This window comes from Strongylocentrotus purpuratus, unplaced genomic scaffold (genome assembly GCF_000002235.5).
Source record: "Strongylocentrotus purpuratus isolate Spur 01 unplaced genomic scaffold, Spur_5.0 spur5_contig_849, whole genome shotgun sequence".
NCBI lineage: Eukaryota > Metazoa > Echinodermata > Echinoidea > Camarodonta > Strongylocentrotidae > Strongylocentrotus > Strongylocentrotus purpuratus.
This window is the reverse complement of record NW_022145556.1, coordinates 350,660-368,045: the sequence shown is the minus strand read 5'-3', so window position 1 is coordinate 368,045 and position 17,386 is coordinate 350,660. Positions and strand designations below refer to the sequence as shown.

The following is a 17,386-nucleotide window of genomic DNA, read 5'->3' as shown; positions in this document are numbered from 1 at the left end:
ATTATGTTTGTTTATCAAATGTATAAACTTTTGTATAAACTATGTTATGTAAAAAAAGAAAGGGATTGGAGTTTTGAGAAATGAAATCAATGAATACAAAATTGTAATTGATTGATAATGACCCACTTTATTTCATTGCTAAAATAAATTAAAAAACTGAAATCACTCAGCTTTAATTGCAGATGGTGCATAATGACAAAGTTTCTAATTCTGGCTTTTAAACCCTGACCTCAAAGAATTATAAAAACCTAAAGAATTCAGCTAAGAGATATTTTGAGAACTTTACTAAAAATTGAACAACGAGAACGAGAGAAAGAGAAATACAGTTGTACCGAAGTGGCAGAGGAAGGAAACAGTCAAGTGAGAGAAAAAGAAGAAGAACCAATGGAGAGAAGGAGGGGAGCAGATAAGTGGAAATAGTTTGGGTGGCTTAAACAAAACTTACATCGTTCGTAGAATGAAGGAAGGTGAAATAGAGAACAGGGGAGAGAACGAGAGATCTGTTAGAGAGGGAGGATGAGAAAGAGAGGGACACTTAGAGAGCCAGAGACAGATAGAAAGAGAGAGAGAGACATTGAGAGAGAAAGAGAAAGACAGAGAGAGATAGAGAGAGAGAGAGAGAGGGGGAGAGAATAGAAGAGAGGGATATGATGGGAGCATATCATTTGAGAAATCCTTTGTTATCGACATATCATATCCTGTAAAAATACTGACAAGATCTATACAACTATGATGTTCCTATCAATCGTTCTCAGTTATGAATCTAGTTAAGCGACTTCACAGATATTTACGAGGCATCTTATTTTCTTCTTCTTCCTCTTCCTCATCGAAATCCTCCTCTTCGACAGTTGCGTCCTGGTACTACTGGTACTCGGACACCAAGTCGTTCATGTTGCTCTCAGCCTCTGTGAACTCCATCTCGTCCATACCTTCACCAGTGTACCAATGGAGGAAGGCCTTTCGTCTGAACATGACGGAGAACTGCTCAGAGATGCCTTTAAAGAGTTCCTGGATGGCGGTGCCGTGCCGATGAAGGTCGCAGCCATTTTGAGACCTCGGGGAGGGTGTCACAGACAGCAGTCTTGGCATTATTGAGGATCCATTCGACGAAGTAGCTGCTGTTATTGTTCTGTACGTTAAGCATCTGTTCGTCAACCTCCTTCATGGACATACGGCCACGGAAGATTGCGGCAACGGTGAGGTAGCGGCCGTGGCGAGGATCGCAGGCTGCCATCGTGTTCTTAGAATCAAACATCTTATGTGTTAGCTCGGCAACAGATGTGGCCCTGTATTATTGACTACCACGGCTTGTCAGAGGAGCAAATCCAGCCATGAAGAAATGGAGACGTGGAAATGGAACCATGTTGACTGCTAGCTTACGAAGATCTGCGTTCAGCTGGCCAGGAAACCTGAGACAAGTAATGTTGTAACGCCACTCATGGTTGCAGACACAAGATGATTCAGGTCACCCTAGGTCGGAGTCGTAAGCTTCAGGGTTCGGAAGCAGATGTCGTAGAGTGCTTCGTTGTCGATGCAGAACGCCTCATCGGTATTCTCGACCAGTTGGTGGACGGACAGGGTAGCGTTGTAAGGTTCGACGACGTCGTCTGAAGCCTTTGGCGAAGGGACAACGCTGAAGGACGTCATGATTCGATCAGGGTATTCCCCACGGATCTTGGTGGCCACACCAGAGCCAGTTCCACCTTCCAAAGAATGCGTAAGCTGGAACCCCTGTGGACATAGACACATAAAATAAATGGTCACGTATGTTTAAGCCAGGCTCTTAGTCATTTGGTGCGAGTGACCTATTTTTAAAATGATAATTGAATAGGAAATGGAAATATTCATTAAGGGTAAACGATAACTTTAATGCAACAATTTCAAATATTGAATTCATTTCGTGGCTTCTTTCTATTAATATCTTTAAATTTCTATCAATTCAAAAGAAAGGATATTTATCAAAAGATTTGGAGCATTATGTTAAGTACTATATTACAGATATGCAGCATCTGAATAATAATTACAAAAGCCAGAGAACCACTACTCCCGATAATGGCAAATATTGAATATTAAATGAATGATTCGAAAATAAAATAATGAGTAAACATTATCCAGACAAAATTATTCAAACCAAGATATCAAATAAGGGATTCTGATATTTGTATCGAACAGATGAACTGTTGTTAATTCAGTCACTAGACGACAAAGTCATAATAGCAATTTGGAAATATACGGACACATAATTACAAGTGTTGCCCTAAAACACTTCCAAAGTCAACTGCATAACGCAGGCATCAGAACAAAATTGTAATGCTTTATAATTAAAGTGAAGGTTGTTTTGTAATGCTTCGTGAAGGATGTATTACTATGATCGAAACAGTCACTCGAGTTTTTTAAAGGTAAAGACCAGTTATGGTCATGAGATTGCATTGTGAAAGAAACGATGTGGAATCGATCAGAAAAGGTTGATCATCTAGCATCTAGCATCTGCAAGGTTCTGGAATCATCAAAATGATAAGAAATTTGGCCCATTCTTCGTAAAGTTACAAGCACTATACACAGAAAGATGTATATGGGACTACCCTATATCTCTCACAGACCATGAGAGAAACAAATTTACCAAATATATGAATTAGTAGGCGGTTTCCCGGCAAACTTTTTATCATCATGTATTAGTCAAAACATATATTCTTTCACATGATCGGTAATGAGAGCTTCCATTTCATTTTTTGAAATTGGGGCGTTTCCAATACTGGTCTTTACCTTTAAACCAACCTGAATACAGTCACATCCCTTGGCCTCCTTTCGTACAATGTCCATCACAGAATGAATTAGTTTAGCGCCTTCTGTGAAGTGTCTTTTGGCCCAGTTGTTCCCTGCTCCGCTCTGGCCAACGATGAAGTTGTCTGGTCTGAAACGCTGACTAAATGGACCAGAACGTCTATAGTGCCTGGCTCGAGGTCGAGAAGAACCGCTCTTTGGACGTATTGTCCTCCTGCCGCCTCAGTGTACTAGACGTTGATACGCTCGAGCTGGAGATCAGAGTCGTCTTGGTAGTACTGGTCGGGCCGATACCGTATTCTTTGGAACCTACAAAAAAACAAGTTATGCTTTCCAGTAGGTTCCTCTTTCATTTCATGATCTTGATCTTACTTTGTCAACTATATTGTGCAAACTTTATTGTGCAAACAATATGAAATGAATAAATAAAATCAATCAATCAGAGATCACCTCCCAGAACTAGACAAGTATAGGCGTTAACTGAGAGAAAGGATTAGAGAATCATGCTATGTTAAATTGTGATCATATTTTCAATCTAAATTCAAATAACTTTTACAATTAAGTTTACAAATTTATAAAATTATATACAGGCTTCAACTGCAAAGACAGGAGAGTAGACATGATTGACGAGGACGAGATGCGATTTCATCATTTTCATTCAAGTACTTGGTAAAGGTAGATTTAAATCATACAGTTAACCACATGAAGAAATCAATAATATTTACCTGATCACGTGTGAAACCATTATGCACTTGATTATAGGAAATCCCAGAGATAGTATTATCATCAGCACCAGAGGAACTTATTACAGGTTTAAAAACTAAGGGAGCATTTGTGAAAATAAACAAAAAATTGAGCACCGGAAGCCTTATCGATGTTTTCTCCTCTAACAAACATACTAAGATTTCGTGTTTTTGATCTGGTAAGAACTAGAGAGCGGATAATTCCACGAGTATCCTAAAGTTATAAATTCACATTATTTAGGGTAAAGCAAGGATCTTGCTAAAGAGAACCTAATAAAAAACATTAAAACACAATCTGTTGCGTTAAACAACAGAATCATTCTAGAACGCTGTATCATGTTAAAGAGCGCCCCCTTGTGCTGTCCTGATCAACGCACTTGTACAAAAAATGTTGATTGTGTCAACATCACAAAAAAATTAAATGATCGTGTGTATTCTAGCAGCTTACGTGCCACAACAATAATGGCAAAACTAGCAAAAGACCAATATAAACATCATTCGCAATGGACAAAGATATACCTCATATATATCAGCCGACTCTCTCTCTCTCTCTCCCTCTCTCTCTCTCTCTCGCTCTCTCTCTCTCTCACCCCCTCTTTATCTCTCTCTCTCCCTCTCTCCCCTCTCTCTATCTTTCTACCTCTTTCTTTCTGCTATGCACATGCAAATATTGTTGTTCCCATCTTGTACTACATCGCTACAGGGAATTATTTTGAAGCGTAAATGATTTGCCATCATCCGAGAGCGTCTTCGTAAGCTCAGAATCATCGATAGTTGAACACAAAATATAGAGCTCAAGTTGCTATGTTAGGCAAGCACACAAACAAAATAATGACGGACAGGGTGTGCCGGGCTGCTAGATGAGTAGGCCACTTTACGTATGTGTCACAGTGGCGATGCTTGTTGAAATAGAAAATGATTATCACGATAAGTTTGTTAACACTTTCCACAGACAAGAATTGATACAAAATATTTATAATAAAGTGCGTATTTACTTGATGACACCATAGCACAGTTAAAATATACTATATTTGAAGATTCATGGATTTTTGCATCGCATTTCAGTTGTACTAAGCATGTATATTATGTTACAATGCCTTTCTGAATATCTATTTTTTAAACGCTATTATAATTATAAAGCTTGACGTATCACGTGCCTTTTAGAAAACAATGTAAATAAGAAGTTTGACAATTCTAAACTACTGTAGTGCAACCCGGTGGAAAAGGGCTGCTGTGACAAAAATATCACCCCCCCCCCCCCGAAAAAAGAGCTTTATCGAAAGTAGCTTTATCATTATCCCAAACAAAGCTAACGGGATACACTTGCCCGCTTTTGGTATCGCACAAACAACGACAATACGACTAGTATTGTCTTATTCATTTAATAAGATCACATTGTGATTTCAATTTCATCAAGTAGATTATTTTGAAGAATTACATACGACATAACGATATGATAAGAGCAACTTTTGCATTCTGCACCCAATAAAATCGTCAAACATTTGCTCACTCACAAAGAAAACCTTAGGCCATTGATTTAATTTGATTTGATTTTTATTTGATTTGATTTATTTTCCACTCAAATATCCACAATTTGAATGACATATATAAACCATACAGTATTATAATAGAACAAATGAATTATAAAAGTAACTAAATAGTGACAAGTATGTTCGTAATAAAATAAGTTTACAGAGTACAATTAAGTTTGAGAATAAGACAAACTGAGAGGGGGAAAAGGGAATCTCAGAAAAGCTACGCTTGTTGAGCGAGATTCCCAGTATAAAGTAAGTAATAGACCTTCAACAACGTGCATCAGATCCTGCACATGTCCGCTCCCAGAGAGACCAAAGACGCGCGATCTCACCCGCCCGCGCCAGATCCCTGGGACTCCCCCGCCAAGGCCCATTCAGCGTACATCAGTCTGCCGTTGCCAGGTCGAGCAAGCTCAAGGTTTGTCCGACCTAGCAACGAGCAACATAAGTATTGCGCACCGAACAAGCCCCGACAAAAGAAACACAAAGACCCGGCATAGGCAGCCGAACCCGCGCGTCCGGAGACTCTCCGGAGACTCACCGGGAACAAACACGCGAAAAACAGAAAACACGCCGAAGATGGTCCAATAGAATTGTTGTCCCCCCCCCCTCCCCCTCCCCCACCACACTTTTAAAATGACATTCGGCAGACAGCTGGACGTAGAAAGGAATTTATGATAATTGTTATCATAAAACTAAAGCAAAAACAGCAACTGGGATACATCAGCCAAATGTTACAGATAAACTCTAGATTGCGCAGTTTCTCCATTGACGATAAAACCACAGTATTGTTACAAATGCGGTCGTTATTGTCATTATCATGATATCTTTTTCCATTTTTTAGTTCAAGGCCATGTACTATTGATAACAATTTTATTCAAACTGGCCTCGATACGCACGCGGTATGTAACATAGTCTGTCTACAAGGAGAAATACCCCCCCCCCCCCAACACATACAAGTCATGGTGGGTGGCGCGTTTCTAGCTGATATTACATGTACATAGACAGTTATATATTATTTAGGAAGATATTCCTGGAATTAAGATCGTTCATGTTATAGTCAATAGAATTATCTCTGCTCAGTGCAGTAAAAAGTGAGAGTGATTATTATGTAGTGTTACTATAGTGTACTTCAGAATTGCTTCTGTATCTTCCTGGTAGTACATGACTTGTATTACAGTGCCACCAATTAGTATATACAAAGACATGATTTTATATCACATATGAATATATGAAAGTTCTTACCGACAAGTTTCAACCACTGTGTCTAGTTCTCATTGATCACCCTGATTCAAACCATTGGTGGTTCTAGAAGGGGCGTGGAGGGGCATGGAGTCCCCCCCCCCCCAACCCACCCCCAATAATCCTCCCCAAACAGATTTATTCTCCTTGAACTGTTCTGATTCTAATTTCAAACACACTGAAGCCGTTCAAAAAGAAGACGAACTAATTTCCCCCAAGAAATGTAATATAATTTGATATACAGTCAATGGTGGAGGTTACAGCTGCCAATTTTTGTTGTTGTCTTGAAGCGAAGCTACATCGCCAACCAACCGACAAAATTCGCATAATGCATCAATGTGGAACTCATGCCAGCAAATGAAAGAAAAAAACGGTGAGGTATACAGCCATGATAAATACATGCACAGTAAACGACTGGTTCATTCATAGCCTTACCAAGTTTTGCGGTGAAAATAAAATTAGGCTGTTCACATATTTATCAAAATTACAAAGTAAAATAATGTAAAGCATGAACTTTGGGGTCGGTATACTGTCTAATTCCATTTCAGTCAACGTAGATATCAACATGAGGTGGTTTCAAATCAAGATGTTTAATATTATATACGAAGGATACTTTGGTAAGATTTGGTGTATATAGAAGCTGCCAAGAAGTGTACTTTTTGTAATTTTGCAAAATCAAACGGTTATTGTAAACAATCTATGAGCTGTACATAATAATCCCTTGCTTTTCATTTAATTTGGTTCACAATATGAGTTATTATGAACAGGGATCTTTGCAGTTTTTTCAAAACTGCAATATCTTGGTAAAGAATCAGAATAATGAGGCAAATTTCAATCATGATATGATTATAATGTATGTATTTTGATTTTTGTTGTATAATATATATGTACTTTCATATGTTTATTACTTTTTACATGGCCTATGTTGAAAAATGCAGGAATAAAATCAAACATACAAACAAACAAATTCCTTTATGGTAAAGAGGGAGAGGTATGGTCTAATGTGCTCATAATTCAGAAAATAAACCAACAGAATATGTAATTTTCTTTTTAGGATTGGCACCCTTTTTAGTTACAAAAGGGACGCTTTTTTGTTATTGGTTTTGGGGAAATAAAATTATGAAGATGAACGCCCCTGTCATCCAGGGATCTGAACATGACACACCAAATTCATAACATGTTACTTGGCGAAGCGAGTATGGATTTTGTAATTAAAATATAATTTTTAAGAAAAGTTCGTTCACTAATTACAATAATCGTTTATTTTCGGGGTTCGTTTTTTCTTCTTTGTGGGACGCACTTTTTAGCTCAAGAGTAATTTCGACTGTTCAGCCAATAGTACTTATAAATCAGAATACTCCTTTTTCCAAAATGAAGAGATGTGTATTGAGCGTTTTTTTAAATAAAGTTCCCATGGTAGAGCTGCCAGTATAAATCATGGAAGGTTTAGTGATACATAGATGTCACCATGCTACGACTGACACGAGATTTAGAGCCTAAATGATGATAATGATTGGATAAAAAACAATAATGATGATGTATGGACACCAAAGAAGATTCTTAGTGATCGATTTGACCGGAATCTCACAGGATTCGAACCTGTCCCATGACATCAACAAATTGTGTTTATTTAATCACATGACAGCAAACTGATAATGTTATTCTCTTATTTCGCAGATTTTCCATTTCAACTAACATTATATTTTTTTGTAGTAATTTATAGGGCCTTTGTACCCTACTCTTGTCTTAAAGACATTTTCGGCAGCGATACTATGAACATATTTTGAAGAGAAATAATTTCATTTCAGGCCTCTATTATAATCCTCACAGAGAATTCATAGTTACATGTATTCAAAGTTGTTTTCTTACTATTATCTCTTTTTTAACCCCCCCTCCCTTCTGATTCACTTTAATATACATGCACATGTAACTGTACTCTATTTGCCCTTGTACACATTCCTGTCAAATATTGTTACCATGATTACCCCCTCCCCCCCCCCCCCTCCCCCCAGATGAGAGAAAATGGTGCTAAGGTAGTGACTTCAATTTTAGAGTTTGAGTGAATAGAGACCATTATTGATACTAAAAATGGGAAAAAAATGATCTGATCGATTTCTAAATTCTCCCAACCGTATTATTATAATTATATTGAATTTTAGGTGAATGTAAATCGTCACAGAGAAATGAGTTGGCTCTATATATACCATTCCAAACAATTCGATGTTGAAAGATTTGTAAACGCCTGTTTTGTGTCATATTTTCAAGGAAAACGGTTGTGAAAATGTACTGTTAAAGGGGGTTACACGTTAACACCTTCAAACTCAAAGAAAATCACAAATGTCTTTCTGGTTTTAGTTTTTTTTTCAGGATTTTCTGCATACCAGCGGGTTAGTACAGTAGATGGAATATAATAAGTTACATTTCCCACAAAATTACGCAGTTCTTTCGTCAATCTTTAACAACCGTTCACTTTAAAATAAAGGCATATTATCGTGGATTTGTGCCATTGAGCGTACTAAATCTGAAATATATATGATAACCATTTAATTTATTACTGTGTTCTTTCATAGAATGAGAAAACTTCCTCTAATATATTAAATATGAAATGATATACTTACCTTTTTATCATGTTACAAGTGAGAAGTCTTTATCAAAAACTCCATGGCAATCCAAATCCATAACACTAACAGTCAACTTGGATTTAGGTTTAGGTCAATAGATCTTCACAAAGTATAGATTCCAGGTCTCCACTGCCTACCGAATATGGTCAAAATTAACGAAAAACATTATCTCCCACCACGCGAAACTGCACTACAAGAACAAGAAATCTTTCGTGACATGTACAACAACAAAAAATTCTCCATGAAGTAGAAAGACAGAAAGTATTAATATTATACACGGCCTTTTTCTCTTTCCCACTCTAATCAAAGTGCGGCGTTGAATTGAAATGAGCTATCTTGACATGCTAGCGCGCTTTAGGTATGTACAAGTATAATGTACCACTAGCTCGAGATAGCCGTCACACCGGCATTAATTTGCATACATGTCGATGTTGTAAGACGATGATTGGCCCAAAAGATGATTCGTCATATCTGTCATGTCCAATCATAGAGATTTCTATATCAAATGGGTGTATACTTGTCGTCACACATCAGGGGAAAACCCTTTGGACCGGTTTGAACCAGATATCCTTTTAGTTTTTTCCTTGTAGTTTTTGTTCTTGTTGTTGTTCTTGTTGTTGTTCTCGTCGTTGTTCTTGTTGTTATAAGGCAGAGCACTTGATACATACGATTTTATAATTTAAGATAGGCAGTGAAAGAAAGGGCAAATCTTAAAATGAAAACTAAAAAAAGATTTAAAACTGGTCATACACCATACATACTAAATAACCATAAGTGGAATGGATAACTATGAATTACAAAAAAAAACAATGGTTACAAGTTTTCAAACAAAATACAAATGTACCATGTGAATGAAGTTTTCTAATAAAGATAATAGAAAAAATATAAAATTCAATACAAATTCTTAAGCACAGGCAAGTCAGGTAAGATTATTCGGAATGGGTATGTCGGACCTAATTTGCAGACAAGTGTAAAATTGAAAGGTAGATTTTCAAATTTGCTGGATATAAAGGTGACAAGTTTTCCAACAAGCAAATTAGAAATAATCAAATAAATGAACAAAGTAAAAAAAAATCAAGATTTGCCAAGATCGGTCTGAAGATTATAAATATGCTGATAAAATAATGAAAAGTTGCAGGTTTTCATTGCCAACACCCCTGCAAAAGATGTAAAATACTATGTAGGCCTAATAATGTAATGTGAAAATTGAGTCCATGGCACTTTTCTAAACCTCATTAACATTTGCCCGTATCTGAACCTTATTGTGTAGATTCCATATAATTATGAATGCTGAGAACTTTCTTTTATCTTATTTTCGTTGATCCATGAGAATTATTTTAAATGATCGTGTGTGTGTTTGTAACTCGGTTTTTACAGATGTGTATCAATCAGATGCAATTATTTACATCTGGGGACCGACCTTTAACGTCACCATCCGAAAGAAGTGACTCAGCTTCGAAGTACGTTTGTAGCTAGTTTGAAGGGTTTATTGCCGTTGGGTCTACAACTGGTTCGTCTACTACCCAATCGGTCTATCTCCATTTGGTCTACACCCAGCCCGTCTACTACCCAATCGGTCTATCTCCATTTGGTCTACACCCAGCCCGTCTACTACCCAATCGGTCTATCTCCATTTGGTCTACACCCAGTCCGTCTACTATCCAATCGGTCTATCTCCATTTGGTCTACACCCAGTCCGTCTACTATACATGTACATATGGTCTAATAATCATTCAATCATCAAATGATTATTATATCTGATGGATAGAAGACAAAATGGGCATTAGACAAACTGGGAATTAGACGGACTGGAAATTAGATTAAATGAACACTAGAGCAAAAGGTTGGTAAACATATTGGAGTTAAGACCAAATGGAAATTAGACCAAAGATGAGTAGACGAAATAGTTATCAAACCATGTGGATATAGAAGTCCAGCTGGAATAGACTAATCGGTGGTACACGAACAGGTTTTAAACTTTGTACTACGACCCACCCCCCCCCCCGAAAAAAAAAAAACAAAAAAAAAACGTCTTCACTGGTAACCTACTTAACCTTTCCAAGGATTTTCACCATCACCATTGATATTAAACTTGAGTTCTGGGGAAAAAAAATGAATTCTCACAGAATCAAACGAAACTTACACTGAATGTTCAAAATTACAAATATATGTCATTTGCCAAACAATTTATTTTGGTAGAAAATATATACTGGCTGAGTAATGAGCATAGAAAGATAAGGAATCATGGTACGTAATAGGCCCGACACAATTTGTGTAGTCCCATATACATATTTCTGTGTACAATGCTTGTTACTTTCAGACTAGGCCAAATTATTATGATTTTGATGACTACAGAAACCTTGCAGTACACACCAATACTTACATGCTACATGATCAACTTTTTCTGATCCATTCTACACCTTTTTTTCACAATGCAATCGCTTAACCAGAACTCAACTTTATCTTTAACAAAAACACACAGTAAAGGCCCAGGCCGTCCAACCATGACACACAGAACGAACATGACGTTGAATTGACACTCATGTAGTTGTCACTCTCAGACCCTTTAGAGATACTCGTAGTTGATTTTTCTGCAGAGAGTGAAATAAATCAGTATTTTGTTCTTCTCTTAATCGAGTTGTACGAAAAGCCTAACAAAATGCAGATGCAGGGAAATTATTTTTCATGAAGGCCAAATTGTTTTCCTCTAATTCATCTTCTTAGAAACTGCGTTTAATTTCATCCACGGTTATAGATGAACTCCATTCTCTTACCATGAAAATCAAATACTTAATCAGAATTAAAAAATGATTTACCAAATGCTCCTTTCCTTGATCAATTAATGTTATTCAAAGAAATAATCTCTTCTTATACTATCGCTTCTTACATTATGCGCAATGACCGATTGTATTTAAATTTATGGATCGATTATAATATTACACAGCATAATATGTATTTGTTTGGAAACGTTTCATAGAACTTGTATAACTTGTATTAATAATAAATTACAATACTTCTTACAATCTATTCAACATTTTGCATTTGATAAATAAAAAACAATTTGTTATAGAATTTTAGTATTCGCTATGATATCAAGCTTTATCAAACAGAGCTTGTGTTGGAAGACAAACATTAACCGGAAAAATGAAAATGAATATGTATTGGACTATATATATAAAAACGTGTTTATAAGGGCTAGTTTCTTGCTGGTGTTGTCCTTGCTATCTACAAACTAGCGATACCGCTCTCCGAAACTCATTGTACGATCTTTTCAAATTTTAATTGCCGGAGTTTCACTATACACGACAGGGACGTGGAGAAATCAATACATGAAAAAGTGTTCATTTTTATTTTACTTTGTATTTGAAATGTACTTCACTTGTTCTTACACCTTCATCAAGAAGAGTCATCTACATCATCTTTCGGAATCACATTGATTTATTTCATTATTCCTCGCTGCATTCAATATGTAAGTATTTTGTTTACTTTTATGCGATTTTTCTTATTAAGTATAAAATAGACTGACACTGAAATCACTCAAATCAACATCTTTTCATCAATATTTGTGTTAAGAATACAATCATTTTTCTGAATTATCTTGCATAAATATAAATAAAGGTTTTAGGTCTATGGTCTAATTATCTAATATTTTCATTTTCTTAACAGATCCCTTCTCTTTCTCTCTCTTCTCTCTGTCTTCTTCCCCAGCTGGTTGATTTCTTCTCATTTCTCTTTTTCTGTCTTCAAAAATTTGAAATATTTGTTTATGTTTATTATGAGTTTGAAGTGCAATATGTTGAACAGTTCTCTTTTACTTGAATGGAATGGTGGTGGTTATTTTACCTGACAGCTAAGAAAGCATAAATGCTTGTACGTAAGAAACTAGACGGCCAACGGCTTTAGGTCCTCTCCGAGGAACCTGGCAATGAGGATTAATGCTTTACCAAAGTGCACTAGCGCATCGCCTTGGTTTCGAGCCCGGGTCAACGTTTACAAGACCACTGCTGCACCGACTGGGCAATCGCGCCTCCTTCTAATCTCACCTTTTGTTCCCTGTAAATTTTGGTGAATGTATAGGAATCATTCAAACAATTTTGACCAGTGCAGCTATGTAATCTATGTAAGTACATTTCTGTCTTTGGACTGTTTTCTTTTAACATGGAATTTTCTATATGAACCGAAATCAATGATGAATGAATGAATGAATGTGCTTTAGCTATAACGAATGTTGGCAAATTATGAACAAACTTACTTATAGAAGAAAATGAATGTATGCCTCGAGAAGATAGCTAACACATGAAACGCCATAGATTAGATTTAAAAACAATTTTTCTTGACTACAATCGACTGATTTTCTATTCCTGTTTGGAAATTAAATCTCAGAATATGCAGATTACCATGGTCGCAGCTATCAGGGAATGTCCTTAGGCGCTATTTGAAATATTTGAAATTTACCGGGAGCACCGGTGAATTTCGATTATTCAATTTCTCGAAAGCAGCCTTGTTTTAGGGGCTAAATTTTCTAGTGCTTATAAAACATTCACAGGGGCATCCAAATATATCATTTTTTTTTAAAGAATCACTATCCATCCAATTTTTAAAATTTCCCAAAACTTTGAATTACCTTTAAACAACATGTATATAACAGGCTATTTTTCTTTTGGGAAGGGGAGGGGGGCTTTTTTTCTGAATAGTAGATAGTACAAAAAAGAAAAGAAAAGAGGAGGCGGCTGCCAAAAAGGAGGCGGGCGGGGCGAGAAATACTTTATTTTTGTTATTTGGCCTAAAAAACAAACACTTATATTTCATACAAATATTTTAACTATATCCATTGCATAAGTTTGTATAGCCCAAACCGATAATGATATAATAATGATAATAATAAAAACGTTGCTTATAAAGCGCTTACCACCGAAGTCTCTAAGCGCTTATATGGATAAGATCTATTAAGTAGTCACAAAAAACGCATGAAAATTGCATTAGAAAATTGTCTGAAATATGCTACATAGACACGGACGCGTGCAAAATACATTTTGCCTTCACTATTCACTATTCCAAATCATTACGAGGTATTCACATGGGGAAGCATAATCCATTACAAGTAGTGAAAGGGGGCACGTGTCCCGGGTGACAGTTGAAGGGGGCGCAAAAACGAAAAAGAAAGGGGGTGCAATAAATGCCCAAAAAATGAGTGGAAGAGAAAAGGAATAAAAAGCGATCAAACCCTTTATAACAAGTTCATTTGTGTGAAAGCAGACAAATAAGATAAACAGAATGGCGAAAGAAATGAATCGGACAATAATACAGAAAGCTATAAATGATTAAAATATAAGATCACTAAGTCTATGCGAATCTCAAATTGGCAGTTTGGCCAGTGGATTGTGACGTAGTCACGGATAACTCTCCCGCTTGTCGTGTAGTAACATATCATTAATTTATATTTTTCTCCTCGAAGTTTGTTCATTGATCCAATTTGGGAGGGGGGGGGGGTAGCTCCCCGAAGATGTTTAGTCATCCAATTTGTCTATGAATTTACTTGTATGGATACAGTGAATCGTTTGGGGGAAAAGGTCATCTTGAACAATTACGTCCGGACAAGTGCTCCTGGACTTTAACTCACAGGTAAACGGTCCCAGGAAACTGTCCGTAGACAACTCACCTCTGAAACACTACCCTTATTACACCCAGAGAGCCAACTCCGGACAAAAACTGTCGCATAATTCAATTCCACCCCCGGTACTTGTTCTGGGGTTGATAATAGGCCTATATTTTGTAGGATAGTTATCCGGGAGTATGTTGTCGGGTTACTTGTCATAGGGATAGTTGTCCGGGGTGAAAATATGGTACGGTACGGATAGAAGGCAGTGTGCCGATAAAATAACAACGGATGTTTCCAGACCAATGATTTTATCAATTTCCTACAATTTACGAGAAACGAAATTTTGCCCCTAATGATCCTCCATGAAATAATTCGTCCTTTTTCGCATTTCAGCCTCATAAATTCGTAGGCTATCGGTATTGTACTAACAATACAGAAAGCAACTGATACTATATTCATGATCTCGTAAATAGCTAGTTATCTACTGCACATAACTGTGACGCAAAACTATTTCCGGATTACAATACTATCATACATGTATAACACTCAAGATATGAACCAAAATTGATTACCTTTCATTTCAGTTGTGTATTCCAATATATATGTCTCCAGTTTATGTTGGATAAGGAATGAAGAAAGTAATATGAAGCTCTATAAATATGGATAAATATCAACGAATCGCAACGCAAAGTATCCTAAACACATGCATGACATGTAATGCGTAGTTTGTACGCTCGTGAATTTGGACTTTGGTCTTTGGAAACAGGAAGCCAAAAATAAAAGGAAATGTGACAATGATAATCATCAACAGTGGCGTAATGAGCAAAAACGTTGGGGGGGGGGGGGGGGGGCGGGCTGAACGAAAATCTGCATCACCATTGGCCTCTTACATGTTCGTGCAGGCCCTGCAGGACGTGTATCATTGTCGGGGGGGGGGGGGGGGGCTATAGTATTCACGATCAGGTAGAGCGTATAGTAAGCGAAGCGATTGGAGCGTAAATTGGCGTGGGATCCAGGGGTATTACGGTCAGAAGACCATTCAGGGGCCCGCCTTAGGGCTACTAATGGGGTCCAGGGGCAGAGCCCCGTAAGCTAAAGGTTTTTTTTTAGCACGGTCTGATAAGCATATTTCTGTTTTATCGTCATTGATCCAATTTAATACTAATGTAAGCTATAGGTTCCGTTACGCAAATTCACAAATCCCCCTTCCAAGACCTCACACTAATTTTATTCAACATAGTCCATTATATCATGCATCAAAACTTTGTAATACCCTACCCAACGATATCAGAATTATAAATGTTTTTAAATCTTACAACACTGAGATTAGTAAAATTCAAGATATTTGCTCACTTCTTCCATCTCGTAGATAATTTTTTTTTTTTTTTTTTTTTTTTCCCCCTCACTTTATCACTATGATTCTATTTTGTACTTAAATTTCTGTAAATATGTTCACTTATTATAACTTGCATATTTGTTTGTAAATTGTATTTTCATTGTTTTATTTTCTGTTATATGTAATCACGGCCCTGCTGAAAAACAGCTTTTGCTGAATGCGGGCACAATTGTATTATGTTTTTAACCGTGAATAAATAAAATATACCATACCATACCATTTTGTGACGATGGCGGGTTACTAATTGGCGTGGAATCCAGGGGGCAGAGCCCCCAGGAGCTCAGGGGTTTTAGGCATTAAATTACGGTCAGATGAGCATCCAGGGGCCCATCTTAGGGCCCTTGATGCGGTCAATGGGGCAGAGTTCCCGGAAGCTAAAGGGGTTGTAGGCATTTAATTACGGTCTAATAAGCATATTTTGATACCTTATTTGTGACACTGGCATCTCACCAATTGGTGTGGAGTCCAGGGGGCGGAGCCCCCAGGAGCTCAGGGGTTTTAGACATTAAATTAAAGTCAGATGACCATTCAGCGGCAAGCCTTAGGGTCCTTGGTGGGGTCCAGGGGGCAGTACCCCCGGAAGCTCAGGGGTTTTAGGCATTTTTACGGTCAGATGAGTTGGCAGGGGGCGGAGCCTCCACAAGATCAGGGGTTTTAGACATTTAGATAACGGTCAGATGAGCATTATTTTGAAACCTCATTGTGAAACTTATAGGTGACTATTCTTTTTTTCTTTCATTCCTTTAAAAAAAAAAGTGTTTTGGGGGAGGGGTGGAGCCCCACTGATTCGCGTGCTCTGACACTTATTTTTTGCCTGAATGTAAAATTAACAAACGCATTAAAAAGTATGATTTACCAAAAAGGGAGAACAAATCCCGAAAATTCCTGTTAATTTAGCAACATTTGTAAATCACTGGTATCAAATTAGAAATACCCCCCCCCCTCCATTAGTGATCATCACATGCCATCGGACTCTTGGAAATTTAATATCTATATGTAATCCTTGAAATTCAATTTGGGGGGAGACAGATTTTGGATAATTCCTTTTGGATAATACTCTGTTTTATTCATCACACTGTAAACCGATGGAGTCTAGGGAAGGTGAGTCCAAAGGTCCATTTAAACTACCGAAGTGTGTCAAATCAAAATGGAGAGATGTGATGAGACGTATTTTTTTAAATTCGAAATAACTGAAGAGGTTCATCTGGTTGGAGTTGAAACTTGAAAATAATTGTTTTCTTCATAACCAGTGGAAATCTCCTTTTTTTTTTTTTTTTTTTTTGATAAGCCTTCCCTTGTTCTGCTGCAAGCTTCTGTCGTGGCTAGCGCTGTTGCTGATGCAGCAAGGCGATGTGATAGAATCATATTCATAGAGCTATAAGAGCTATATAGAGCTACTAACATTAAAAGTCTTATTAGTACATAACTCTATGGATAGAATGAAACTCTCAGAAAGTGACAGAGATACC

At 37.2% G+C, this 17,386-nt stretch overlaps 1 pseudogene; it reads right to left on the bottom strand.

Annotated features, from left to right (window-relative positions):
- Positions 1-760: 760 nt before the first annotated feature.
- Positions 761-6,023, bottom strand: LOC100891612 (annotated as a pseudogene).
- Positions 6,024-17,386: the final 11,363 nt, after the last annotated feature.